Raw genomic sequence first — 27,111 nt, 5'->3', positions numbered from 1 at the left:
ACACCGCCTAGAACAGGATCTTATCTAAAAAAAAAAATTACCTCAACATTATACCTCCACATTACCTTCGCAACAAGAACTACACCGCCTCGAACAGGATCTCATCTGAAAAAAAAAAATTTCCTCAACATTACCTTCACAACGACAACTACACCGCTTAGAACAGGATCTCATCTAAAAATATAAATACGAGAAGTGAACGTCGTATTCTTCTTACATTCGCTTCTGACTTTACCTATAACTTGTTCACAACTGTATACGCAATTTCCGGTTACTTCGGCCTGGATTCGGGATCAGCGATCAAATAACGTAAATCACGATTAAAAATTATTTTTTGATGATGCGGGAGATATCTTTATTAATATCAGTGGAGGAAATATACACCATGTCTGATATTATTTGGGTCTTTCATGTCTCCGACGATGCCTTTATCTCCCGGCATGCATCATTCCCCATGACAAAAAATGGTCATAGCCAACGACACGGATTCACAATTGCCAGGGTATTGTGTTGTTTTTGTTGTTTCCGATTCTCTCATGTGCACACGTTAAGTAATATTCACAAGATAGAAATAAAACCCAATGGTGTTTATACACCGCACAGCGTTTAAAAACAACCAGAAGCAAAAGGTCATAGCGAAGGACACGGATTCCAAATAGCCAGGGGTATTGTGTTGTTGTTGTTGTTGTTGTTGTTGTTCTTGTTCTTGTTCTTGTTTCCTATTCTCGCGTTAAGTATGAAGCTCACTGTTTTCGCTATTATTTATTTATATTTTATATTGTATTATATATTATATTATATATTATGTTATATAATATTTATTTATATGTTATATTGTATTATATATTATATTATAGATTATGTTGTATTATATATTATTTATTTATATGTTATATTGTATTATGTATTACATTATATATTATGTTATATTATATGTTATTTATTTATGTTATATTGTATTATATATTATATTATATTGTTGTGGTTGAGGAAATTCGCAAACCACCATTCAGGTCCCGTAGGTGAGATATCTCTGTAAGTACATGTGTAGTTAGCCCCAAACCCGTTGTTTAGGGGGAATAAATGTGATTCATTCGGGCTGCGACCCTTTAAGATAGCCGTTTTTCTGTTCTATCTTTATTTTGAACCAACCACATCTCAACCGCCATCACACAACAACCACCGACCGCAACGCCGCTTCACAACGCCAACAGCCACGACCTTTACCGTCACGGCTCGCTCCCGTAAACATCGCATCACCGCCATTCCAAGCGTCGCCATGGCCATCACCGCCACTTTAGACCCTCCACCACCTTCACCTCTCCTTCTGCGGCCATTCCCGCGCCGCTTGTGAACGCCGAGCGTCAGGCTGTCCTGGCCTCGTGCGGGGCGCGCGCCGAGCCTCGGGTGCAAAAAGCGGCCTTTCCGAGGAGAGGTCGGATCAGGAATGATACACGCCCACTTTTCCTCCGTCCAATGGGCGAGCGTGGCTTCGCCCCCGAGCTCATCCTGATCCGGAAATTTGCATATGGGTTCTCCTGCCGTACTATAAAGCGCCGAGCGCGGGGCGAATTCAGTCAGTTTTGTTTTGGGTCGGAAGCAGTTCGAGGCGGTCGCAGTTTTGGGCTTGGGCAAGTTGGAGAGGTGTGGCGGCGGCAGAGTATGGCAGCAGCAGTCAAGACGGGTCTGGAGGGGAGTCGGAGTCTGTCGGGGTTCGGAGTCTGTCGGGGAGCTGCAGAGAGGGGAAGCCGGGAGCGCGGTCGAGGTCGCAGTGGAGTCGCTCGTCGCGGGACCCAAGCAAGCCAGCTGTCCTCTTTCCCCAGAGCATCAACAATTCCCCCCTTTTTCCCCCCCGCGCTGAGATAGTGCGGAAAGGGGGCCCCGTTCCCACCCCATTCCAAGCAGTGCCAACGAAACCCGCGGAGGAGCGCGGAGTCGGGGCACCGCCGCGGCATTTGCGGCTCATCACAAGACGGGTAGGCTCCACGCGGTCTCGCGCCCACAGACCACGTCTGCCCCCTTGTCGATGAGGGTGGCCTTTTTTCTTTTGCTTTGGAGTATATGTGTTGTCGGCGCCGTCTGTAAAGTAAAACTGTGTAAGTGTTGCCGTGTGCTCGCGTAGTCGGTAGTAGATCTGCATTGTTGTGTTTTTGTTGCAATTGCTTTTGGTGCATAATTGTTGTAATTGAATATGTGTGCTATCCGTGTGCCACGGAATAAATGTGCCTCATGTTGAACTGTTTTTCCCGTTTCGCTTCGTCTTTTCTTGAATTGAATCTCCATCTTACTTCACGTTAAGGGTTTGTAGTGGGCTAAATACTCCCGATAATTAATCGGAACCGTCGAGGTTGACGATAACACCGCTCGGTTATCCCGATAGTACGGAACGGGTCGCTTAAGTGGCCCGTGTCCGGGGTCGACCAGCGGCGAGGTGCGTTCGCCCGGTCTACCCTCCGTGTGGGTACTTAGGTAGGTCGAATTTGGCGAACAACCCTATCCCACATGGGGGGCCGATTGGCACGATCGTGGTGAGGCCGAAAAGCCCACCCGTGACTAGTTTCCGACGTTAGTCCGAGAGGGTCACGACGGAATTGTCCGTCCGGTAGGCGACGTGCCGCTATTCGAGTTACGTGGCCGCTCGCACGACGGCGGGCGCAAATTCGCAACAATATATTATGTCATCTTCTTCTTCTTTCGGCTGCTCCCCTTCGGGGTCGCCTCAGCGGATCAACCGTCTCCATTTCGCTCTATCCTCCACATCTTCCATTGACACTCCAACCACCCGTCTGCCCTCACCGCATCCATGAACCTCTTCTTTGGCTTTCCTCTTCTCCTCCTGCCTGGAGGCTCCATCTTCAGCATCCTTCTCCCGATATACTCCGCTTCCCTCCTGTGCACATGTCCAAACCATCTCAATCTCGCCTCTCTCACTTTGTCTCCAAACCGTTATACCTGCGCTGTCCCTCTAATATACTCATTTCTTATCCTATCCATCCTCGTCACTCCCAACGAGAATCGCAGCTTCTTAACTCTGCCACTTCTAGCTCCGCTTCCTGTCTTTTGGTTAGTGCCACCGCCTCCAAACCATACAACATAGCTGGTCTCACTACCGTCTTATATACTTTCCCCTTCACTCTTGCAGCTACCCTTCTGTCACAAATCACTCCTGTAACTCTTCTCCACCCACTCCATCCTGCCTGCACTCTTTTTCACTTCTCTCCCACACTCTCTGTTACTTTGGACAGTTGATCCCAAGTATTTAAACCCATCCACCTTCCCCACCTCAACTCCTTGCAATCGCACCATACCACCACCATCCCTCTCATTTACGCACATGTACTCCGTCTTACTCCTACTTTCATTCCCCTTCTCTCCAGTGCGTACCTCTGCCTGCTCCCTACTCTCCCTACAGATCATGATGTCATCCGCGAACATCATAGTCCATGGGGACTCCAGTCTGATCTCGTCCGTCAACCTGTCCATCACCATTGCAAACAGGAAAGGGCTCAGAGTCGATCCTTGGTGCAATCCCACTTTTACCTTAAACCGGTCCGTCATTCCTACCGCACACCTCACCGCTGTCACACTGTCCTCATACATATCCTGCACGATCCTCACATACTTCTCCACCACTCCCGACTTCTTCATACAATGCCACAACTCCTCTCTTGGCACCCTATCATAAGCTTTCTCTAAATCCACAAACGCAAAATGTAACTCCTTCTGTCCTTCCCTATACTTCTCCATCAACATTCTCAAAGCAAACATTGCATCAGTGGTGCTCTTTCCTGGCATAAACCCATATTGCTGCTCAGAGATCGTCACCTCTCCTCTCAACCTAGCTTCCACTACTTTCCCACAACTTCATGGTGTGGCTTAACAACTTTATCCCTCTGTAATTTCCACAGCTCTGAACATCACCCTTATTCTTGAAAATCGGAATCAGTACACTTAATCTCCACTCCTCCGGCATCCTCTCACTTTCCAAGACTTTATTAAACAATCTGGTTAACAACCCCACTGCCATCTCTCCTAAGCACTTCCATGCCTCCACTGGTATACCATCTGGGCCAACCGCCTTTCCACTTTTCATTTTCTTCATAGCAGTCCTCACTTCATCCTTACTGATCCACCCCACTTCCATATTCACTATCTCCACCTCTTCCAACCTTCTCTCTCTCATTTTCTTCATTCATCAGCTCCTCAAAGTACTCCATCCACCTTCTCAACACACTCTCCTCGCTCGTCAGCACATTCCCATTTGCGTCCTTTATCACCCGAACCTGCAGCACATCCTTCCCAGCTCGGTCCCTCTGTCTTGCCAATCGGTATAAATCCTTTTCCCCTTCTTTTGTATCCAACTTCTCATACAGCTCGTCATATGCCTTTTCCTTGGCCTTTGCCACCTCTCTTTTTGCCTTTCGCCGCCACTCCTTGTACTCTTGCCTACTTTCTTCATCTCTCTGACTATCCCACTTCTTTTTCGCCAACCCCTTCTTCCTTATACTTTCCTGTACTTCCTCATTCCACCTCCAAGTCTCCTTATCTTCCTTCCTCTGTCCAGATGTCACACCAAGTACCTTCCTAGCTATCTCCCTCACAACTTCTGCTGTCGTTGCTCAATCATCCCACCCATCTTTACCACCATCCAACGCCTGTCTCACCTCCTCCCTAAATTTCACGCAACAGTCTTCCTCCTTCAGCTTCCACCATCTGGTCCTTGGTTCAGCCCTCACTCTCTTCCTCAACCTCATCTCTAGTCATCCTACAGACCACCAATCGATGCTGTTGTGCTACACTCTCCCCTGCAACCACCTTACAGTCACTAATCTCTTTCAGGTTGCATCTCCTGCTTAAGATGTAATCCACCTGTGTGCACTTTCCTCCACTCTTGTATGTCACCCTGTGTTCCTCCTTCTTGAAATACGTATTTACCACTGCCATTTCCATTCTTTTTGCAAACTCTACCACCATTTGTCCTTCCACATTTCTCTTGTTGAGACCGTACCTACCCATCACCTCCTCATCCTCTTTATTCCCTTCCCCAACATGCCCATTGAAATCTGCTCCAATCACCACTCTTTCATCCTTGGATACACTCTCCACCACTTCATCTAACTCACTCCAGAAATCTTCTTTATATTCCATCTCACACCCCATATGTGGGGCATATGCACTGATGACATTCATCATCACCCCTTCAATTTCCAACTTCACACTCATCACTCGGTCAGACAATATCCTCACCTCCAATACTCTCTTGACATAATCTTCCTTCAAGATTACCCCGACACCATTTCTCCTCCCATCCACACCATGGTAGAACAGTTTGAAACCACCTCCAATGCTCCGAGCCTTACTCCCCATCCACTTGGTCTCTTGTACACACAGTATGTCCACCTTTCTTCTCTCCATATATTATATTATATGTTATATATATATATATATATATATATATATATATATATATATATATATATATATATATATATATATATATATTTCTTCAGGATATATATTTATATATTATTTATATATTATGTTATATTGTATATTGTTGCGAATCTATGCCCGCCCGACGTGCGAGTGACCGCATTAACCAATAACGGCCGCTCGCCCACCGAACCGACAGTTCTGTCGCGACTTTCTGGAACAACACCAGAAACCAGTCACGGGTGGGTTTTGAATCCCACCACGGCCCAGTCGTATTCTACCTGCACGAAATAGGGTCAATCGCTGAATATCGATACACCTAAGTCCCTGCGCGGGTAACCTACCGAGGGACCGTACCTCGGCGAAGGTCTGCTTGGACACGAACCGCTTAAGCGGTCCGTTCTGTTCTGGGATAACCGAGCGGGTATTCTCGCCAGACCTTGCCGGACCTGATTCTATTTATCGGTTATTTAAAAACCAACTAGTATTGCGAGAGCGAGATGGCGGTTCAATGAGGAAAAATGACGTGACGAACGGGTAACATTCACACAAGCACATTTATTATTTTCCACACGTATACAGTCATGCAGGTATGGAATCAATAAAAGCAAGAGCAAAAAGCGCTACGACTGTCTATGAGCAATTATGTGCAGTCACTTAACAGGTTTTACTTACAAGACACGGCGCCACAACATGCATTCGAAAGCAAAATCCCAGGAAAAAGACCACCCCCATAGGGGAGTCACACTGTGCCCGTGGGCCTTTATAACGTGGAGCCGTGGAGACCACAGAGGCTCCGCGAGGCCGCGCAGGTTACCTTCCTTGCTGGGCGACCCACGATGCTCCTTCCCCACGGCAGCTAGCCGAACCGCGGTCCGGCTCAGTCCTGGTGGTATGGGCCCTGGCCAGCAATGCCTGAGAGGAACGAACGGGCCTTTGCTCTTTTATAGTTGATGCTCTGTAAGAACCCGTCCGTTCCTCAGTGATGCTCGGACCGTCCCAAAGCCCGATCACCTTGGACCGTCTGGCGCTGGCAGGCGAGCTCTCTCTGGCTCGTACACGTTCCGCAGCTCTGCGTGGCACAGCAGGCTTAGCCACGCTCCCCGTTCGCGCTTCCTCCGTTCTCCTCAGCTTCTCCAGCTACTGCAGCCTTCAGACTTCCATGTGGCTCCTCGACCTCTCCAGACTCTCCTCCAGACCCACTCGACTCGACTTGTTGAACTGGTGCTCTGCGTGGCCTTTTATAGGGCTGGTGAGACGAGATCTGATCTCCGCCCTCTCACCTCTGACCTCTGACCTCTGCTCGGAAAGTGAACGTTGTGGAAATCACCAGCCCTCTGGATCCGATTCTCCAAGAGCGAGCCGACGTGTTTGAAATCATAACCTTTCGACCCCCCGGGCCCTGCCCCTTTCTCTCCTGTGATCCGTTTTCCGAGGCGAAGCTTTTACAGAGCGGAAGTGCGTGGAATCACTGTCGCTTGCGCTCACAACGAAACCCCCCACGTCGGTTTGCAGCAACGCTGTTCGCTGGGGACTCACCGCGGCTGGTGCAAAGATGGCGTCGTTTCGGAGACGAAGGTGAGGCGATGTTTGTGGTGTGGAGATGTTGACGGTTGCTGGCGGAGTGGTGAGGATGGGGTGGTTGTTGAGAGGCAGGTGTGGTTGTGGTTGTTGTGTAGCGGTTGATGAGAGTGATGTTGGTGGTTGGTCCAAAACAACGATAGGAAAGAAAAACGGCTATCTCAAAGATCACAGCCGTGTGACACGAATAAATCCCATTAAACAACGGTGGGGAAATATAACTGAACACAGACTTATCGATCGAACTGAACTAAGGACCTTTCTGGTGTTCTGCGAATTTCCACAGCCATAACAATATAATTTATTTGTTACATTGTATTATATATTATTTATATATTATATTATTTATTATGTTATATATTATATTATTTTATATTGTATTGTATGTTACGTATAAATACATGCAGATCGAACCCTCCAAACTTGAGGCAGAAGGGCACAGATCAAGTCCCGCCATAATTTATGCACATGACGTCAGCCTTGTGCCATCGGGTTAGTGTGCTCCTTTCGTTTTCCACATACATACATATATATATATATATATATACATATACATATACATATACATATACATATACATATATACATATACATATACATATACATATACATATACATATACATATACATATACATATACATATACATATACATATATACACACACACGACTGCGGGTTAAGGATTGTTGATTGGTGAGGTGGAGGGACATGTTGGCCTTACAGCAGATGGAGAGGAAAAGTGCGATGCCGGCCCCTGTGAATCCACATCGGGATGGCGGGTGGTCGCACGGGTGATCGAGCTAAATTTAGGCGCGAGCTGGCGGGCGGGCCAGGCTCCACAATGAGGTAAATGTTTTTTTACATATTCCACAGAATTCGGACAATCATTGACACTCCCTCATGGTCTTCTCGACACATTGCCATTTTATAAACGATATTTGCGTTAATTTCCTTTGCATTTGCCCCAAAATTACCTTGATATTCCTGTTAAGTATTTATTTGAGCATGCCATTGGAGAAATTGATCAAACGGTTTGAAAATTGCGTTTTTTGCTTTCATGGATGAAAACCCAAAATCTTCTGCTGTTATTTCTTCTTCTTCTTGTTCTTCATCTTCTTGTTCTTGTTCTTCTTCTTGTTCTGGTTCTTGTTCTTATTCTTGTTCTGGTTCTTCTTCTTCTTCTTCTTGTTCTTCTTCTTGTTCTTCTTGTTCTTGTTCTTGTTCTTCTTCTTGTTCTTCTTGTTCTTGTTCTTGTTCTACTTGTTCTTTTTCTTCTTGTTCTTGTTCTTCTTCTTGTTCTTGTTCTTCTTCTTCTTCTTCTTCTTCTTCTTCTTCTTCTTCTTCTTCTTCTTCTTCTTCTTCGTGTTCTTGTTCTTCTTCTTTGTGTTCTTGTTGTTGTTGTTGTTCTTCTTCTTCTTCTTCTTTCCCATGCATGATCGGTGTGCTGCAGGTTTGCATCGTTGCTATCGGGCGTTGTGTTGTGTGCAGATGATGCAGTGCCCCTTGTAGGTTTGGCCAGGAATTTGGAATTTGTTCAAGGTGCCGGCGATAGCTCGCCCACTTTTCATGAAGGGCATTGTGGGATATTTAACGACCACAAACATGCCAACAGATGGCTTGCCTGTTTACCATGCAGCCGAGGGACGGCACACACATCGACGAATCTGGATGAGAGTTTGTAGCTGGGTCGGGATTCAAACCCAGACTCCATGGCTTCAAAGTGAGCGTGTGTACATCTAGGCCATCCCATCAGCCTGGCACAGGGGTTGAACACGAGAGAGAGCATCCCAAACTCTCAATCACCGCACAAGTGGAAGGAATACTTGGTAACCCGGAAGGAGGAGGGATTGGGGATTGCTCATGGGTGAATGGCGTCCATCCAAGGGATGGAGCATTCGGTGAAGAAACCGAGCTGTCTTCCCTCACGCGATGCACTGATCAGACAGTTGTGAAAGTGTGCCTGAGAATCACCTCGAGGAAAAGACCCCACTATTATCGATCGAATGGTGTAAAGTGGTCCCGAGGTGGGGTTGAGGTTAATAGGTCTGGGTGGTCATGTAACACAGCGAATGGGCATGGGGGAAGCTGGGTCCTCATTCGTGCATGCAAAAAAACAGCAAATCCGAGCTCCAGAGTCCTCCCAAGGACCGATCGCGGCCTCTTGAAAGAACCAGTGGATGCGCGTCCGCATCGGATGATAATGTACTCGAGTGAAATCACAGGGAACGATAGAAATGTGAACAGAAAGATTACAGGCACCGTCGATTGTGTTAACGTGACGTGAATGAGGGCTCCATGTCGATTTTCATGCGATATGTCGGCCCACTTCGTGCCACCATTTGCAGGTGGTGCTCTTTACCCAGTGAAAGGCTGGTTATGAATGGGGAGCACAGGTAGGGGTTTGGCGTATCAATGCTGCAGTGACGGGCAATTTTGAGGCTTTTCCGTCGCCAGGGTTGCACTTGCTGCAAACCCCAGGACTGACCGGAGGGGAGAAGAGGGGAACAAGCTGCTGCACTCTTGTCATATACTGGGCAATCTATATCATTATGCACTTGTCAGTCTGTCTGTCCCTCCGTCACATATTGTGAGATGACAAAATCTCGCGAGATTATGAATTGAACTTCGTTTCATCCTTATTTCAGTTTAACCTCCTAACTTCTCTTAATTTGATCGCTTAACTTAATTTTACTTCTTGATTAAATTTTGAACTCTTAATGTTATTAATGCCCTCTTGTTTTGAAGAATTAGAAGAAAGGGGGATTGAAGGGCAGAGAGTTAGGGTGGGGAGGGGGGAGGTTGAGGTCTTGGGGTTTTGGGAGGGGGGAGGTTGAGGACTTGGGGTTTTGGGTGGCGGGGGAGGGGGGAGTTGAAGACTTTGGGTGGGGGAAACGAGCAGCACAAAGAAAGGCTCATAAAGCAACGGGAAAAATATACGGTGTGGTGTTAAAGGGGCGAGGGGTGCTTATATAATTGATGTCATCACTGCACTATCTACCCATTGATCCACAGTTTGTCTTTGCCTTTTGGCTAAAACTACAGGGGTAGCCTCGAGCTGTGCGGGAGGATTTTACTGGTTGCGAATCATTGGTTTTGAAAAGACAGTGATAGGACCAGGGGAAATAACCTGAGAGTCCAGAAGAGGAGAATTAAGACGGTAGTAAGGCAAAGGTCTTTTACTCGGAAAATAGTTCATGCATGGAATGGTCTTCTTGGAAAGATCGTCGCAGCAGAAACAGTACATCTGACCTCAAAACTCGACCGACTCGCATTACGCTGCAAAGTAGGCTCTCTTTCTCTTTTATACAGATATTCCTTCAGTTTCTGCTCGCGAGAACCTGCTGCTTGTGTACCCTCACCATTAGCGATACCACAAAACACTCGACAAGCAACTACATCTCATGATTATTGTGTGGCTACTGGCAACTCAAGCGTGGCTCGTTACGATGTTCGTTTCTTCCCCTTCATGCCAAACTCTGGAACTCTTTACCTTCTCATTCATGTCTTTCCAAACTGTTATGGCCTTCCCTTTTTCAAAAAGCAGATTTTTTTTTTTGACTTCCTCAAAAACTCTTAGACTATTCTCTTTTTTTCTTCACTTTTATTTCTATGCAGTTCTTTTGTTTAAGGCCTGGCCTCTCAAGGAGATGGGGATGCCCCAGGCACCTGCCCGGGAGATGGCCAGATGGAGGGCCCTTGGAGTACGGGTTGAAAGTAGACACAGTGACGTGGTGCTCCTGTGCATGCTCCCATACCTGACCTGACCTGACCTCTGAGGACTACATAGTCAATTGTTTCTCAGCCGGATTTACCAGATGATCCACCTTTCCTGGTATTGGGCTCTACGACCCCTGTTATCCCTGAAAGGGTTAAAAAAACAAAAACAGGAATGAAGATTTTGAAAGAACCAACTTTACTGGGGAAAATACTGGGTTGATTCAAGTGGGTTGTTTTTTTAACCCATGTGGGGAAAACTGGGCTGGACCCATTAGTTCCAACCCTGCTACAGCAGTAACAAAAAGGCTGGAATCTGGGCCATTTTTATTTCCTTTTTGCACACAACATTTCAATTTGGTGACTAGTCTTACCCTAACCCTGACATCTTAGCTCGGTCTCGACATCGATCGGCCTGTTTGTGACTTTAGTTTTGATCACTACTAAGTTTGAGAATGCAAGTTCACATCGGTAATTTGTTGGGAACATCACCAGGACTTGTGCAACTACTTGGTGCAGACAGCTCGTGACCCTCCCAGGAAACCCACTCCCAGCCCCCTTGCGGGTCACGACCCACCATTTGAGAAACAGTGATATAGTCCGTGACTGGAGCTTTCAACAAAGACGTTTGGATTCTGAATCGATTCTCTTTATTCAAACCACAGCCGTCTAACCCCTTATCCTCTTCCAGGACGACCAGTTCTGGAAATGTCTCGATAAACCAGAGCTCAAGCATATTTACATATAAAATCATCGGCAAAATGATGCCGCTATCAATAGGTAGGTACCTGGAAATAATGGAGCGGTTATTGGGCATGAATAGGTGATTGTGTGTACATCTGTGCTGAGTGTGATGTCTGTGAGATGATCTCATCAACGGATAGTGCGTGATCGGCATTGTAAGTTTTTCACCCTAAAACTGCTGCCCCCCCCCCCCCAAAGTAAAAACTCCAAAAAAATTAAACAAACAAAAAAATCCTATTTTTGGCTCACCTGGAATTTTGTTCGGTGAGCTTATGCAATTAAGCAGTGCCTGCAGGTAAGTCAGTGAGTGAGTCTGTAAACACTTCAGTCATTACCGCTTGAAGCAAACACAATTTTGATGAAACTTGGCCCCAAGCTTCATATCTGATGCTTAAGAAAGTTCATTGACCGCATCCAAATCTGCACTCATCAACGGGTTGAAATCGGGCTTAAAACACTAAAAATTCCTATCCTAAACAAAAACATGACCTGTAACCTGTAAAAACATGACCGGTAAATATGCATCGTTGTAATCGGCATCGAGAGGGCTTACCAGATTCCGTGCATGAGCAAAATTTTGATATTTTCTGTCATTGACTGTTCCTCCTGATCCAGGTGAGCTTCAGGACCCATGGTCCGATTTTCATGTTAACACCCTGGAGATATCCCAGAGCCTGCCACACTTTTCTCATCTCCACTCCTGCCCCATCCCCCCAATGAAATTAGGTCGTTGGCTTGACGGACTTATTACCTCCACCATGAAGGTGGAGGGAGATTATGTTTTCACCCCTGTCTGTCTGTCTGTCTGTCTGTATTGTATGTCTGTGAACAGGATATCTCAAAATGTCATGGATGGGTTAGGATGAAATTTGGTGGACAGGTTGGGTGTGTGATGAGGAAAGGATGAATTGATTAGATTTTGGTGAAGATTCGGATACAGAAACTACAATTTTAAAGTGATTATTCACCATTTAGAGATAGGGCCAAAAATGATATGCAGCATGATATCTCAAAAACCTGTGGACGGATTCCGACGAAACTTGGTGGACATGTTGGGTGTGTGACGAGGAAGAATTGTTTTAATTTTGGGAAAGATCCAAATCTTGATCTGGATACGAGACTTATTTTATTAACCTCCGCCATCGAAGATGGACGGAGCTTACTGTTTTCACCCGTCTGTTTGTTTGTTTGTTTGTTTGTGAACAGTATTACGGAAAAACTCGACGGATTTCGACGAAACTTGGTGGGGGGATGAGGTATGGTCAAAGCTATATGATCATGCCATTAGATTTTGGACTTGGTGCAAAGTCCAATATGGCCGCTATGGCGGCCATTTTGAAAAAATATTTGAATTTTTGTTTTTGCATTTCTACATGTTTTAAGTGATTTCCAACCAAAAAAAAAAAAAAAATTGTTAGAGAAAAAAAGAAAAAAAAACAATTTTGCAAATTTTTTTTCAACAAAATTTCGATTCTTTTTTTTTTGCATTTCTACATGTTACAAGTGGTTTCCAACAAAAAAAAACATGCCAAAATTATAAATGCGGCTGATTTTGGAACTTCAGTTGGATATACCCACGTAAAATCAATTTCTGTCTCAAGGAATCTAGTTATGACAAATTAATTGAGTATGTAAAAGGGAAAGTTGCAAACTATAACTCTGTGAGCACTGTTGACGTCAAATTGAATGAATAGGATATCAGGTTCACTTGAGTGACCGAGCAGTATTGGCGGCGGAGGTTTTGCACTCTACCGAGTGCTCCCCCTCTAGTTTTTAAAGTGATTCTTCACTGTTAACAGATGGGCCATCTATCCGTCCATTGGGACCATACTCTGTGCAGAGCGTTGGTGCTGCCGAAGCAGTCTCCTTGGCTATTTGGCACAATCCTGGACACAGGATACCAGCAAGGTTGCACTCATTTTGCTGACCTCAGAAGGATGACAGGCAGAGTCAACCCCACCTAGTATTAATTCAACAGACAAGGAGGATTTAAGCTCAAGATCCTCGGATCCCAAACCCACCACCCTAACCATTAAGTAAATACCAGGCATATGCAGATGGGGCCCCAAAACGATATATGGCACGATATCTCAAAAAGTTGTGGATGGATTAAGACAAAACTTGGTGGATGAGTTGGTGGGTGACGAGAACAAGCCGATTCGATTTTGGTGAAGGTACAGATGCAGATCCGGCCTATCGGTAGGATACAAAACGTAAACTGTTCAGGCTTGTGGAGGTATGCGCTCTACCATGTGCCATTTTAGTTATTCCTTGTCATTCCTTTGGAACCTACATTGCATGCAGGTTTTATTTTATTGTACAGCCAGCAGAATGGTCATGGTATAGATATGATGGGCTCACTCTTCATGCTGTTGCTGGCCATGATGATTTCAGATGCCATTTCCCCATGATGTATGGTTGTGGCCTCCACAAAACAAAATAGGTAGTGCTTGATGTTATCTCCAGTTGACATATTCATGGAGCTTTATCATCCAGCATGGCTGCGCTCTTTCGCCCTTGTCACAGTGAGAACATTTTCACCTGACACCACTCCATCACGTGGACACCTTGAGCTTGCCATTTTGCCGGGCAAGGGTTGAATGGTGAAATGCCACACTCCACTCATGGCCGAGATAATTGTTGGGCCTTATGGCGGCAATTCTTGACAGGGGGATAAAATTGGGCTTCCATTTCATGAGGATACCGATCGCTGCAGAAATGGGAGCCAAATATGCTTTCTAGATTCATGGGGACCACTTTGTTTTAATGGGTGGGTAAACCTCTTGTGCACTCTGCTGTGACTCCAAGCTAAGTACATTTGTCCATGTTTTTGTACACCTATATTGCCTGTTAAGTGCTCCACGTTGTGCTCTCTTTTTCACCCACATCTTTTTCCATTGGTCCATATTTTTGTCCTTAGCCACCACTTATTGCATGTGTGCTCACCCTCGCCATTGTCCATTTATTCCTTGTACTCTCCAACCCTCTTCTATTTTGTTTCCTTTATCACCATATCTTCGTCGGCATGGATAGTTTCTTCTTTAGTGGTTACTTTTCATTTGTCCTTTGATTTCATTTTTCTTCTATATAAGGTCAAGGCTCATGGAAGAGTGAGGTGACTGAGGGTAAAAGGGCAGAAATTGACAGTGGGGCAACAGTTGGACACAGTAAGCGTTGGGAATGAACGACGAGGAAAAGAGGTCTTGTGCTCTCTATATCTCCCTGTGACTTTGAGGACTATCCTATAACGTAGCCAACCAAATGTATTCAACCAGACGTGCTCATCCTGTGTTCATTTCTCATGATAACTCGTATATGTCATTGTTCATTTCCCATTCACTCGTTCCTTTCTGCTGATCTCTGCTCCATCTGTATATGTTTCCTGCCTATATTTACTTTCACTGACGGAACCTCTCTTTTTTTTTTTTTTTCTTTTTGTTCCTTGTTTACACAAAAAGATGTGTCAAATAGACATCGCTGTGGTGTTTTTTTTTTCCAATGGGAATTAGTGTAGTGCCTCAAATGGTGGAGTGATGTCGAATGGAAAGGCCTCTGCACATGCAAATATAACATCATATGATATGTAAAGTAAAAACTGCAAAGCAGCCTCTTTCAGTCCACTGTGGGATGGTGGCCTCTCTCAACTCATGTTGGGGGTGAAAGGGGGGGTAGGGAGGGGGAGGGGTGTTTGGCTTACTCATCACACGTACTTAGTGTGGGTTGGCTTTCAAAAAATGTTCTATACAAATTATACAGAGCTCAATAGAATTTCAACAAAGCTCAATATAATTTTTATGGAACCTGATGAAATTCTGTTGACCTCTGAGATAAGGTTGGTTGTTCTATAGAATTCATGAGATGTTCTCTGGAAGATCCACTGAAATGTCTCTAGAACGCTGCAGGAAATGGGTGTTCCATATAATTAATTAGATGTACTGTTGAAATCCATTTAAATATTTATAAAACTCACCTGTAGACCCCCTCAATGAGTGCAGATTTTGATGCGGTTGATGCACTTTGGTACATCAGGGGTGAAGAATGTTGTGGTCGTTTCATCAAAATTGTGTGTGTAGTTTTGGAGCAAATACCTAATTTGTGAGGGGAGAGGGGGGGAGGGTCAAAAAATCCACCCGTAGCCCCCCTGTAATGAGCGCAGATTTTTATGCGGTCAATACACCTTCGTAAGGCATCATATATGAATCTTGTGGCCAAGTTTCATCCATCAAAATCGTGTGTTTGGTTCAAGCAATAATGACGGAAGTGCTTACGGACTAACTGACTGACTGACTCACCTATGGACACTGCTTGATCGTGTAAGCTCACCTGACTAAAGTCCAGGTGAGCTCATAATTGTCAGAAAGAAAATCATACGTCTGCCATATTAGCTTTCTGGTAAGCTGAATATATATATTTGGAAGATTCATATTCACATTTTGAATTATCTGACTTGTATAACCATGACATCTATAACTCCAAAACTATAAAACCTAGCAGCCTGAAACTTTGCATGCACTAATAAAAGTCCAAGGAAGTGCAAGAGTTAAAATTTGATGTTTAGGTTAGTTAAAACACACCTTTTGAAGATAATTAACGGCCTTATTTAATTATATCCTTCATCAGGCGATCCTCAGCCACCTCGCTCTCTGGGGTCTTAAGGCGTTTCCTGGGTAACCTCGCTGGGGTCTGAAGCTGCCATGTTTTCTGGCCTGCTCAACCATGTCTTGACTTGGAACAGGCCGCAACGATTTCTTAACGATTTCTTAACGATAAAGTTGTTTTCACTTTCCTCACTCATATTATTGAATGCCTGTTCATCATAGCGACACAATTCGGACATATTTGACATTTCAGGCATCTCCGGGAGGTAAAAATAACGCACACGTCGCCGGCTGAAAATGTTGTACAATTTCATTTTTAGATGGCATCGCTTTTTTTTTCATCATATACCCATCACTTCGACGTTCATACAATAAAAAGAAACCTCCATCGACCTCGTGTTCTGTAACGAACTCATGCAGACTCCATCGTGCCGGAAGCGGAAAAGCCCACGTTTATTGACGCGGTGACAATTCACTCATGTCGGACAAATAAGCGCATCCGATAAACCACAACAACACAATTACAAATCAGAATAATACATTACATCCTCCTTTCTTTCAAGGAAGCCACTTTAAAGGAAACCAGCAAAGCAAGTAACTCTACAAAGTAAAACTTACAACGAATTAACAAACAGCATCACATTCAGATTACGGGAATCAATTGATTTAAATTTAAAGATCCAGACGTCTGGGAGGGTTGACAGCTCTGCCGCTCCTAGTGATGAACTTGGTATTTCTGGGAGATACAGTGGCTCTAGGCAATGACACTGTTGGGAAACTTTGGGATTCAGATTCTTGCTCACTTGGACTTGGGGACTTGCAGCAGTTCTCCACTGGGGTGTCCTGTTGAGCGGTGGGATCAGGGAAGTCCCTCATGTCCTGGGAAGAGTAAAAGCGAGAGGGTGGCTGACTTTCCACTGGGCCAACATTGGCTGAATGAGGCACTCTGCGGAGATGGAGCCTGTTACGCTGGTGCACATTGTTTGGGGACCTCACCAAATATGACCGGGGGCTGTTGTGGCATGCCTCAACTACAGCTGGAATCCAATGCCTGGCCTCCGCGTTTGGTAGCATCCTAACGTTGTCTCCCGGCTGAAGTGGTGGCAGACCTGACATAGATGGCTTATCATGATAGTGTTTTTGTTTCTCCTTCTGTGCGTCGAGGCGTGATCTCACAAGGTGATGGTCATACTGAGCAGGCATGAGAAGAGTGCGGTTGCAGGGCAGTGTGTTTCTGGGGCGTCTTCCCATTAGGAGCTGAGCCGGGGACAGTTTATTCCTTCAAGTGGAGTGGTACGATAGTCTAGCAGGGCTAAGTACTTATCTGCTGACTTCTTCCAGAGCCTTTTCACCATCTGGATCGCTCTTTCTGCCTCTCCATTGGCACGTTGATGCTTGGGGGACACAATGTCATGGGTTATGCCATATTCTTTGCAAAACTGAGAAAATTCCTGACGTGTACTGACTTCCGGAATCACTTCGCAGCTTCTCTGGAATACCATGTCGACAAAACTGCTGCTTGAGAGCTTCAATCACAGAGCAAGCTGTAATGTCCTTGAGGCAATCTACCTCCACAAACTTGGAGTAATAATCGACAGTGAGCAAATACTGCTTTTCTTCGAAGTCAAAAACATCACTTCCAACTTCGATGAATGGAAGATCAGGCGTATAAGTTGGCAAGAGAGGCTCCAGTTGCTGAGCTCTTTGATACTCTGCACACTTGCAACAATTCCGTACAGTTTCTTCGATGTCAGAGTTCATTGAGGGCCAGTACATGACCTTGCAAGCACGCTGTTTACACTTGGTCACTCCGTGGTGCGATTCATGAATCAAGCTCAGCATTTTGGGTCTGAGGCTTGGCGGGATGGCAAGGCGCATGCCTTTGTAGACAACACTGTCTGAGACTGCTAATTGCGTTCTGGAGTCGAAGTAAGGACGGACCTGTGCTGGGACTTCCTTCCGGGAGTTAGGCCATCCACTTGCAATGACATCACAGAGAAGGCTCATTTTGCTCAGAGTGGCTTCCTGGATTTCGAGGTATTTCCCACTCGTGATCGCAAGAAACTGGAACATGTTCACAGGCTTAAGGTCTTTACCAGCTTCTGAGTCTGTGTCTGGTAGAGGTGCACGGGACAACGTGTCTGGAAGCACCATCTCAGAACCACGGCAGTAGTTAACCTCCAAATCATACCGTTGAAGCTTGAGCAACATGCGCTGTAAACGCGTGGGAGAAGATAGGAGAGGCTTCTTGAAGATTTCCTCAAGGGGTTTATGGTCATTGTATACCACTACTGATTTTCCAAAGATATAATGGTGAAATGCTTCTGTTGCATGGACGATTGAGAGCATTTCCTTCTCAATCATGGAGTAGCGACACTCATTATCGGCCAGACTGCGTGATGTGAATGCTATAGGGTTGCCACTCTGGAGCAAACAGGCTCCTACAGTGTTTTGGCTGGCATCGGCTTGTATTTCAACCGGCTGACTTACATCATAGTACTGAAGGACTGTGGCCGAAATACATGCTTGCTTCAGCTTCTCGAAGGACAGCTCCTGAGCTGACTGCCAGGAGAACTCCACGTCAGCCTTGCAGAGATCACGGAGAGGCTTGCTTGTGTAACTTAGGTTGGGAATAAACTTCCCTAAATACTGAACAAATCCAAGGAAACGCTTGACGCCTTGTTTGTCTGTTGGACGCATAGACTCCTCCAGAGAATGACTGGAACCTCCCATGCTCGGGGTTTGTAACTTGGGTCTGAAGGATTTACTTGAGTCCAGGGCTAAAATGACTTCTAGAAGGGCTAGAGACACGATCTCGGGATCCATATAGAGGTTTTTTAGGACGGCAAGTTCAATAGAGTCATTTTCAACACCACCTGAGGTTATCTTCAAGGTCAAAAGGTCATATTTCAAGGTCAAATTACTGAATTTTGGTATTTTTTGCCCGTTTTTGTGTCTAACTCATAAACGGTAAGAGATAGCTGATTGTAATAAGATGCAAGTGTGTAGAGCTGTCAAACTTTGATATTTATTGTCATATATCGTATTACATAAACATTATATGCATGTCACAACCAGATGCCTATTAAAACCATGTCTATGTCTATCACTATTTGGAGAGTTTTTCTTGCCTCCTGAGGCATCCCAAAGCTTTTTCTTTGTCACTTACATTGAGGACTAGAGCTTTCAATAGAATGTGAGCTAAAGTAGTACATGCAGCATTACTAGTAGCTAAAGGTGCATCGACAGAGGATAACAGCTCAGCAAAATGAAATCGGCAACGCATTTTAGTCTTATCATACAAATTCTAGGCATTATGTACAAAAAAGACGGTCGACATAGTCGGCACACTCAATCCACCTCTATTCAAATTATCTAGAAACTCAGATGACACCTCGTTACCATCTTCATCATCAATGATCTCCTCCATACTGGTGCTATCGCCATATTTATGAACAAGGTGTCCGGCCAAGTAAAATAATTGATGCTTAAGGGCATCGTCGGACCCCAAGAGATCCTGAGTGTCTTGAGGAGTAATCTCATCAATGAGTTCACTTCGCTCATCTGGATTTATGGAAGTTGTACAGTTCTTGTCGCAATCAATCACACGAGAACTAGATTCGGGCATAATGTCATGCTTAATGAGTGTTTGCAAATTTACAATTTTAGCTGCAGCCATAATGCCAACTACGTCAATGTAGAAGTTTCCACCGCTTCTTTTCCTGGCTTGGCCGAAAAACGTTTCCAAGGCTTCATCTGCAAATATAGCAGGAAGAATGTAGTCGGAGTGGTGCTGAGGTGTCGTCCACCAGACGGCGGTCTCCTTGGGTTAACCTGAGGCAGTCCCTTCGGGTGGGTGCCTGGAATGTCCTATCCCTAAGAGAGGATGATCACCTGTCTCTGTTATCATCTGAGCTCAAGCGTTTGGACATCGGGATTGCAGCTCTCTCTGAGGTTCGGAGACCGGATTGCGGCGAGATAATGGTGGGTGGTTACACCTACGATTGGTCTGGTCGCTCTGATGTTTACCATACCCAATGAGTTGGTGCAGCTGTGTCCAACAAGCTGACCCCAATGATAATTGAGGTAACACCGGTCAACGAGCGTATTATGAGATTAAGGATTCGTCACTCCTTCGGTGTCATTTCCCTGGTCTCTGTTTATGATCCGACTGAGGCGAGTAATCTCACCGTCAAGGATGCATTCTACGCTACGCTCGAGTCTGTGATTGATCAGTGCCCCAGACGAGATACACGTCTAGTCTTGGGGGATTTCAATGCATCGAGTGGAACTGATAGGGACGGTTATGAGGTGTATGTTGGTCCCCATGGGTCAGGAACTATGAACCAGAACAGCACTAAGTTCCTTGACTTTGCAAGAAGTCATGGACTTAGGGTGGCTGGTTCATGGTTTCAGCGCCCACAAGCTCATCGCTGGACTTGGTATTCCAACGCTGGCGATGTGGCAAAGGAGATTGACCATGTCCTCATTGATGGTCGCTGGAGGATGATCCAGAACTGCAGGGTCTACCGGAGTGGTCAGTTCCTCAATACTGACCATAGGCTTATTGTAGCAACTCTAAAGCTACACCTTAAATCCTGGAGAATGGTACCATCCCAGCCTAGGCTGGATGTTGGCAAGCTCAGGGATGAGAGAGTAGCTGAGGAGTTTGCGAACAGGCTGAGTGGACACTTGGGGGGGTGGTCTGGGTGCTTTGGGGGGTCCTGAAGAGTTGTGGAGTGCCTTCAAGACCCCCGTCCTTGATGTTGCCGGTGGATGTCTTGGAACTCACCGCAGGGCCAAGAAGAATTTTGTCTCTCAAGGGACACTGGATACCATTGACTAGAGTCGCAGGGCCAGGCTGAATGGCAGAGCTGAGCTGTTCAGGGAGCTGAGACGTAAAACTGTACATGCACTAAGGGTGGACAAGGAGGCCTATGTGCGAGGAATCTGTGAGGGGGTGGAGCATCACCTGTGGACAGGTGATTCTCGTCCCGCTTACAAGGGAATTCGCGCATTGCGTTCATCCAAGCCCATCCCTCGGAGCACTTAGACATCCCTTAGAGCAGAGAGTGGTAGGCTCTTGACAGAGGAGTCTGAAGTGAAGGCCCGCTGGGCTGGTTACTTTGAGCGGTTGTACCAGGCTGATCCCCCAGCTGTCGAGTTGGACGTCAAGGGTGTTACAATCCCTGTTGCTGACGCTCGAATCAACTTTGGTCCACCTTCGCTTGTGGAAACACGGGCTGCGGTGAACCAGTTGAAACGGGGCAAAGCTCCAGGGATCTGTGGCATCCATGCTGAACTTCTCAAGGCTGGTGGAAATGCTGCACTCGTGTCGTTACATGCAGTTTTGTGCTCTGCCTGGAACACAGGCATCATCCCAACTGATTGGAAGAGGGGCCTTGTTGTTCCTCTCTGGAAAGGGAAGGGTGATCGCCCAGACTGCAACAACTACCGAGGGGGGGACGCTGCTCTCAGTGCCGGGCAAGGTCTTTGCTCGGATAATTCTTGATAGGGTTCGCCACCATCTGCTTGAGCACCAGCGTCCAGAGCAGTCAGGCTTTACACCAAAGAGCTCAACGATTGACCGTATCCTTGCTCTTCGTGTCCTCACCGAACGCAGATGAGAGTTTCGGCTGGGGCTGCGTGCAGCCGATGTTGATCTCTGTAAAGCGTTCGATTCAGTGAATCGGGATGTCCTCTGGAGGATTCTTGGTCTTCGTGGGGTGCCACCAAAACTGATCGATCTGATGTCTGAACTCTACTCTGGTACTGAGAGTGCTGTGAAGTGTGGTGGTACCATCTCTGACTTATTTCCAGTTGTTACTGGAGTTCGTCAAGGGTGTGTACTGGCCCCACACTTTTCAGCACTTGTATGGACTGGATTTTAGGGAGGATGTCGGAGAGATCAAGCTGCGGTGCATCGTTTGGGAATGTCAAGATCTCGGACCTTGATTTTGCAGATGATGCAGTCATCTTTGCGGAGACTTTAGATATCCTCTTGGGGGCCCTCGAGGTGCTGAATGAGGAGTCTGAGCCGCTGGGATTACGGGTTTCTTGGGTCAAAACTAAGATCCAGGCTTTCGGTGACATCTTGGATGCTGCTGTCCTGTCTGTGTCTGTTTGTGGTGAGGATGTTGAGGTTGTGGAGAGATTCACTTACCTTGGCAGTGATATTCATGTCTCTGCTGGCTGTGAGTCAGAGGTCAATAGACGTCTGGGTCGGGCCTGGGGAGTCATGGATTCACTGGATCATGGGGTGTGGCGCTGCCGGTACCTGTCCGGGAGGACGAAAGTCTGAGTCTTCAGGTCCTTGGTACTTTCAGTCTTGCTCTATGGATGCAAGACTTGGACTCTGACCAAGGATCTGAGACGGAGACTTAATTCCTTTGGTACCAGGTCTCTTCGGAGAATCCTTTGCTATCGCTGGTCGGATTTTGTGTCCAACGAGCGGTTGCTGAGAGAGACTCGGATGAGATTTGTTACCTGCATAGTCCGTGAGTGTCATTTGCGGCTGTATGGACATGTGGCTCGTTTTCCTGACCCTGATCCTGCTCACCAGATTCTCTCAGCGAGGGAGTCTCATGAGTGGAGGAGGCCAGTGGGCCGACGACGTGCCTCATGGTTGCAGCAGGTTGACCATCATCTCAAGGAGATGGGGATGGGCCTGGCATCTGCTTTGGGGATGGCCAGACAGAGGCCCTGGAGTACCGGCGGAAAGTGGACGCAGCGACGCGCTGTTCTGGCACATGCTCCCACACCTGACCTGACCTGACCTGACCTGAACGTAGTCAAAGTCTTTCTCTGCCAGAAGCAATTTGGCGGCATCCACGTTATTACGTGTGGATGCATTGAATGCTTCAGCAGTTTACTGAGTTAGCTTCAGCTTACGACCACCACTTCCTTGTCATGCGCAGGTAGATATAATTTGGCAGGCCTGCTCCAGCCTTGTGAAACTTGTACAGTCTGCTGTCCAAGGCTGTCTGGATTCGTCGTGCAGATGGATAGCTGAGAAATGGTCTTTCACGTTCATCATCTTGAACCACTCACTCATTATCTGGGTGAGGATGATTGTACCTTCGCTGATGCCCAGTGAATCCATGAAGGTCTTTAAAGCAGCGACAGTCTTGTCATTGAACACTTGGCATACCAATGGTACGCTCTGGCATTGAAGGGGCTTGGGGAAAACCGGTGTGTATCAGCTTGGTTAAGCGAATAGGAGTAGCCCGGTCGATCTCATAAACCTTATGAATATCACTCCAGTAAGCTTTGTACTCATGACCATCTACGACAAATGAGTGTCTTCCCATCAACAGTAATCCAGTTGTTGCGAACATTTTTGAAGATGTGCACGTAGTCGTATACAAAGAACATAGATTGCTCTTGAATTGACAGTACTTGGCAACTTCCTGGTCCTCCAAGTTTTGAATAAACACTGCGGTTGGTATTGCAAATGTCACATATCAAAGAAATCACAGCACCGCCAGCACCAACTACAGCTGATGCAGCTTCAATAAGGAGTTCCTTCAGCTGATCGGCAGTTAGTTTTTTGCAGGGCAAAATGCGTAGAATATAGCATGGACCACCGAAATGGCAGGCAACTTCAACAACCATAGCATGTGAAGCAAGCATTTCGTGTTCACCACCCGCTGCTGCATTTTGAGCATATCCTACAACATGCTCTCCAGAAAATCGCAATGTCTCGATCAGCTTTACCTCGTCAAACGTTAAATTGACCAAACGCTGCTGTGGTTTAAGCTGGTCGAACAAGGTTTTGAGGTTGGAGTCCTGCTGACTACTAGTCATCTGGTTTACCTTTTTTGTTGATGGTAGAATGATTAAGCCGGATCGACGAATCATTTTGTATGCACTGGGTGATATGTTGTGAAGCTGCATTGCGAAAATCGTAGTATCAGTATCAAATCGTCGACGATCAAGAGGTTTGAACATCAGATGCAGCTGCGACAGAAGGAAGGTGAAATGAGGAAGCTCGTATGCCTCAGTCATCCAAAAGAGCTGGCTTATTACAAGCTGAAGAATTTCGTTGCTTGTGCATTCATAGATGTTTACCTGGTCAGTTATGGATCTAATCTGGGACCATTTTGAGAGCAGGATGTTCTTCTGCAAAGGAAAAAGTCGTTTGGGCACCTCAATGCCATCTTTCTCAACTCTATTCAAGAATAGAAATCCAAAAGGTGAGTGAACTTGTTGGAAATGAAAGAACTGCTTGACAGTTTGTCCAGTAGCATCAGTTCTTGATAGGTAAAGGTTTTCCTGGTCTTTTATGACGTTAAAGCCAGGAAAATAGGAGCTGATTTTAGCACAGAAGTGGTTGAAATCTTGGATATTGTCTGCAGCCTCATCAGCTGCCTGCATCTTCTGAGCTCTTGATTCTGACGTAGAAGATGATGTTGGGCGTGGGGCTGAGGTCACCTGCTTCAAAGCTGATTTCGGTACCCCAGGAAATATTGATGGGGGTTCTTTGGGTCGTTTGCCACCCCTAACTGACACCCAATCACAATTGAAATGTCTCACAAATATTTTTCTCCTTTAAGCACCTCAAGCTTTCTTCCTCATTTGGCATTGCCAATATCCATCTCTCCCTCTCCTCAGGATCTTTTGGGAAGGATATAACCTTTACATAAGGCGTCCCATCATAGATTCCTCTTCAACCAAAGCAGCTGCAACGACGTGGCATATTGTCACCAAAGCAGGACACAACACAAAGATCCTGTGAGATCACCAGCTAGACAGTTTCTGAAAGAGAAACAAACAAAACATACATTAGTTAACGACGATAGAAATCAGCAAATAGGTTCAATCGGTGCACAATGTCATGTTTTGTCATTGAATTTTAAAAAGTTTTCCTCTATGAGTTAGACACAAAAACGGGCAAAAAATACCAAAATTCAGTGATTTGACCTTGAAATATGACCTTTTGACCTTGAAGGTGACCTGAGGTGGTGTTGAAAATGACACTGTTGAACTCGCCGTCCTCAAAAACCCCTATATGGATTCCGAGATCGTGTCTCTCGCCCTTATAGAAGTCATTTTAGCTCCGGACTCAAGTTAATCCTTCAGACTCAAGTTACAAACCCTGAGATCGTGAGGTTCCAGTCCTTCTCTAGAGGAGTCTATGGTTGGACGTGGCATTTTCTCAACTGCCTTCGTCTTGAGTGGATCTGGTAGCACTCCTTCTGCAGTAAGCAGGTGGCCTACATAAGGGACTGAGGATTGCCGGATTAGGCATTTTCGGAAGTTTAGTTGCAGGTTATAACTTGTGGCTCGTTGCATAACTCGCTTCAGTATACAGTCGTGGTGGGTGATGTCACGACCAGCAACTAAAATGTCATCCATTACCGCTGTTGCCCATTCTATCCCTTCTAGAATCTGGTCCATGATTCGCTGGAATATCTCCGGCGAGCACCTCAATCCATAAGGGAGACGCAGCCAGCGGTATCTCCCCACAGGTGTATTGAACGTGGTCAAGAATGAAGAAGGCTCGTCAAGGCGAATTTGCATGAACCCACTGTGGGCGTCAAGCACAGAAAATACTTTGGCTCCAGGGATTTGAGCTAAAACTTCCTGAACAGTTCTCATTGGGTAGTGCTCACATTTTGTGCACTTGTTTAAGTCTTTGGGGTCGAAACAGATGCGGATTTTGCCGTTGCGAAGAGCTACTACCATGGAACTCACCCACTCAGTCGGTCGTTCTACCTTCGCGATGTGACCTTCGGTGACCATCACTTGTTGCTTGTCAATTATTTTCTCTTTCAATGCTACAGGCTGTCTGTGAGGAGCATGAACTACTCCCTGTGACCCTTCTACAAGCTTGATCCGATAAGTTCAGGGAAGAGTTCCAGTTGTCTTGGTAACTTCTGGAAACTCAGAGATTACTGCTTTCTGAGACACATTGACTCGAGGCTGAACAAGAGACAACTTATCGAGCTTGACAATGAGGCCTCGGGCTTCCGAGGTAGTGCCTGTTATTACATTCTCCTGATCGAGGTCAATGACCTCAAAACTGGTTCTAACAGTCTTGATTTTGTAAGAGAGAGGGAGTGTCACGGTACCTACAGGATGGATAGTGTGGTTTGAGTATATTTTTAGAACTTTCCGTGACAATTGTAGATCGCTTGCAAGGTGCTGGACTAACTGGTAGTCGTTGAGTGTTAGCGTGTTGCACCTTGCACCCGTGTCAATCCGGAACCGAGTCGGCTGACCCAGCAACGTGACGGTCTGTGCCCACTTGTCATGAGTAGCCGTATTACTGCTTGGTTGTAGAGCGTAGATCCTTAAAATTTCAGATTCCTTGACTGGTTCTTGAGGAAGAGCTACATGATCTAGACTGGTCTCTCCATCAAGGGACTTTGAGTCACGCAGCCTCTTCCGCCACACCGCAAGCCAGTGACCAGGCTTTTTGCAGTAGGAGCAGCTATAATTAGTTGCTGGACACTTGGCTTGACTGTGCACTGACTGGCCACATCTGCTGCAGTGACCGTCATCCCAGAACCGATTCTTAGCTTTGAACAGCTCGGTGGCTTGTGTACGCCTATCAGGCTTGCTCTTAAAACGTTGAGTCTGGTGCTGAGTTCGTTCGTTTTCAGATCTGAGGGCTGAGATGAGAGCATCTTCATCCCGGACTATTCTCATATGTTTCTGCGAGAGCTCCAGCTGTTGGCAAATTTCTATAGCTTAAGCTCGTGAGAGCTCCTCACCCCTATCGAGTAATTTCTCTTGGACCCTCTTATCATGGCTGCCATCGATGATTCAATCGACGATTATGTCGTCTGGGTCTTGGTAATCACAATCCATGAGAATTATCCTCAGATCTTTTATGAAATGATCAAAAGACTCACCACTCCGCGGTGCCTTTGTTTCAGTCGGTGTCTGGCAACTCTTTTGTTCTTTCTGGGCTGTACACAGTTCTGGAATTTGTCCAGCACTTTCTGCGGGTCGTCTTTCTCTCCTTCCTCCCAAGCTTGAGTTTGGTAGATTTGACGACCTTGTTCGCCAATCCACGTTCTGAGCCATCCTGCT

The 27,111-nt window shown here is 46.1% G+C and overlaps 1 protein-coding gene across 1 annotated transcript in view; it reads left to right on the top strand.

Moving 5' to 3' along the window:
* Positions 1 to 7,419: 7,419 nt before the first annotated feature.
* The window catches only part of ADCY8 (adenylate cyclase 8), a 331,462-nt gene continuing 311,770 nt past the window's right edge, over positions 7,420 to 27,111 (top strand). Inside the window, exons 1-2 of the mRNA XM_085853744.1 lie at positions 7,420 to 7,506; positions 7,739 to 7,861. The gene's annotated coding sequence lies outside the window, so the exon portion shown is untranslated. The remainder of the gene's footprint in view (positions 7,507 to 7,738; positions 7,862 to 27,111) is intronic.

The sequence above is a fragment of the Eptatretus burgeri genome, chromosome 14, assembly GCF_056783735.1.
Source record: "Eptatretus burgeri isolate ZD-2024b chromosome 14, Ebu_testis_v1, whole genome shotgun sequence".
Taxonomy (NCBI): Eukaryota; Metazoa; Chordata; class Myxini; order Myxiniformes; family Myxinidae; genus Eptatretus; species Eptatretus burgeri.
The sequence above is the reverse complement of the archived record's forward strand: the minus strand, read 5'-3'. Positions and strand labels throughout refer to the sequence as shown.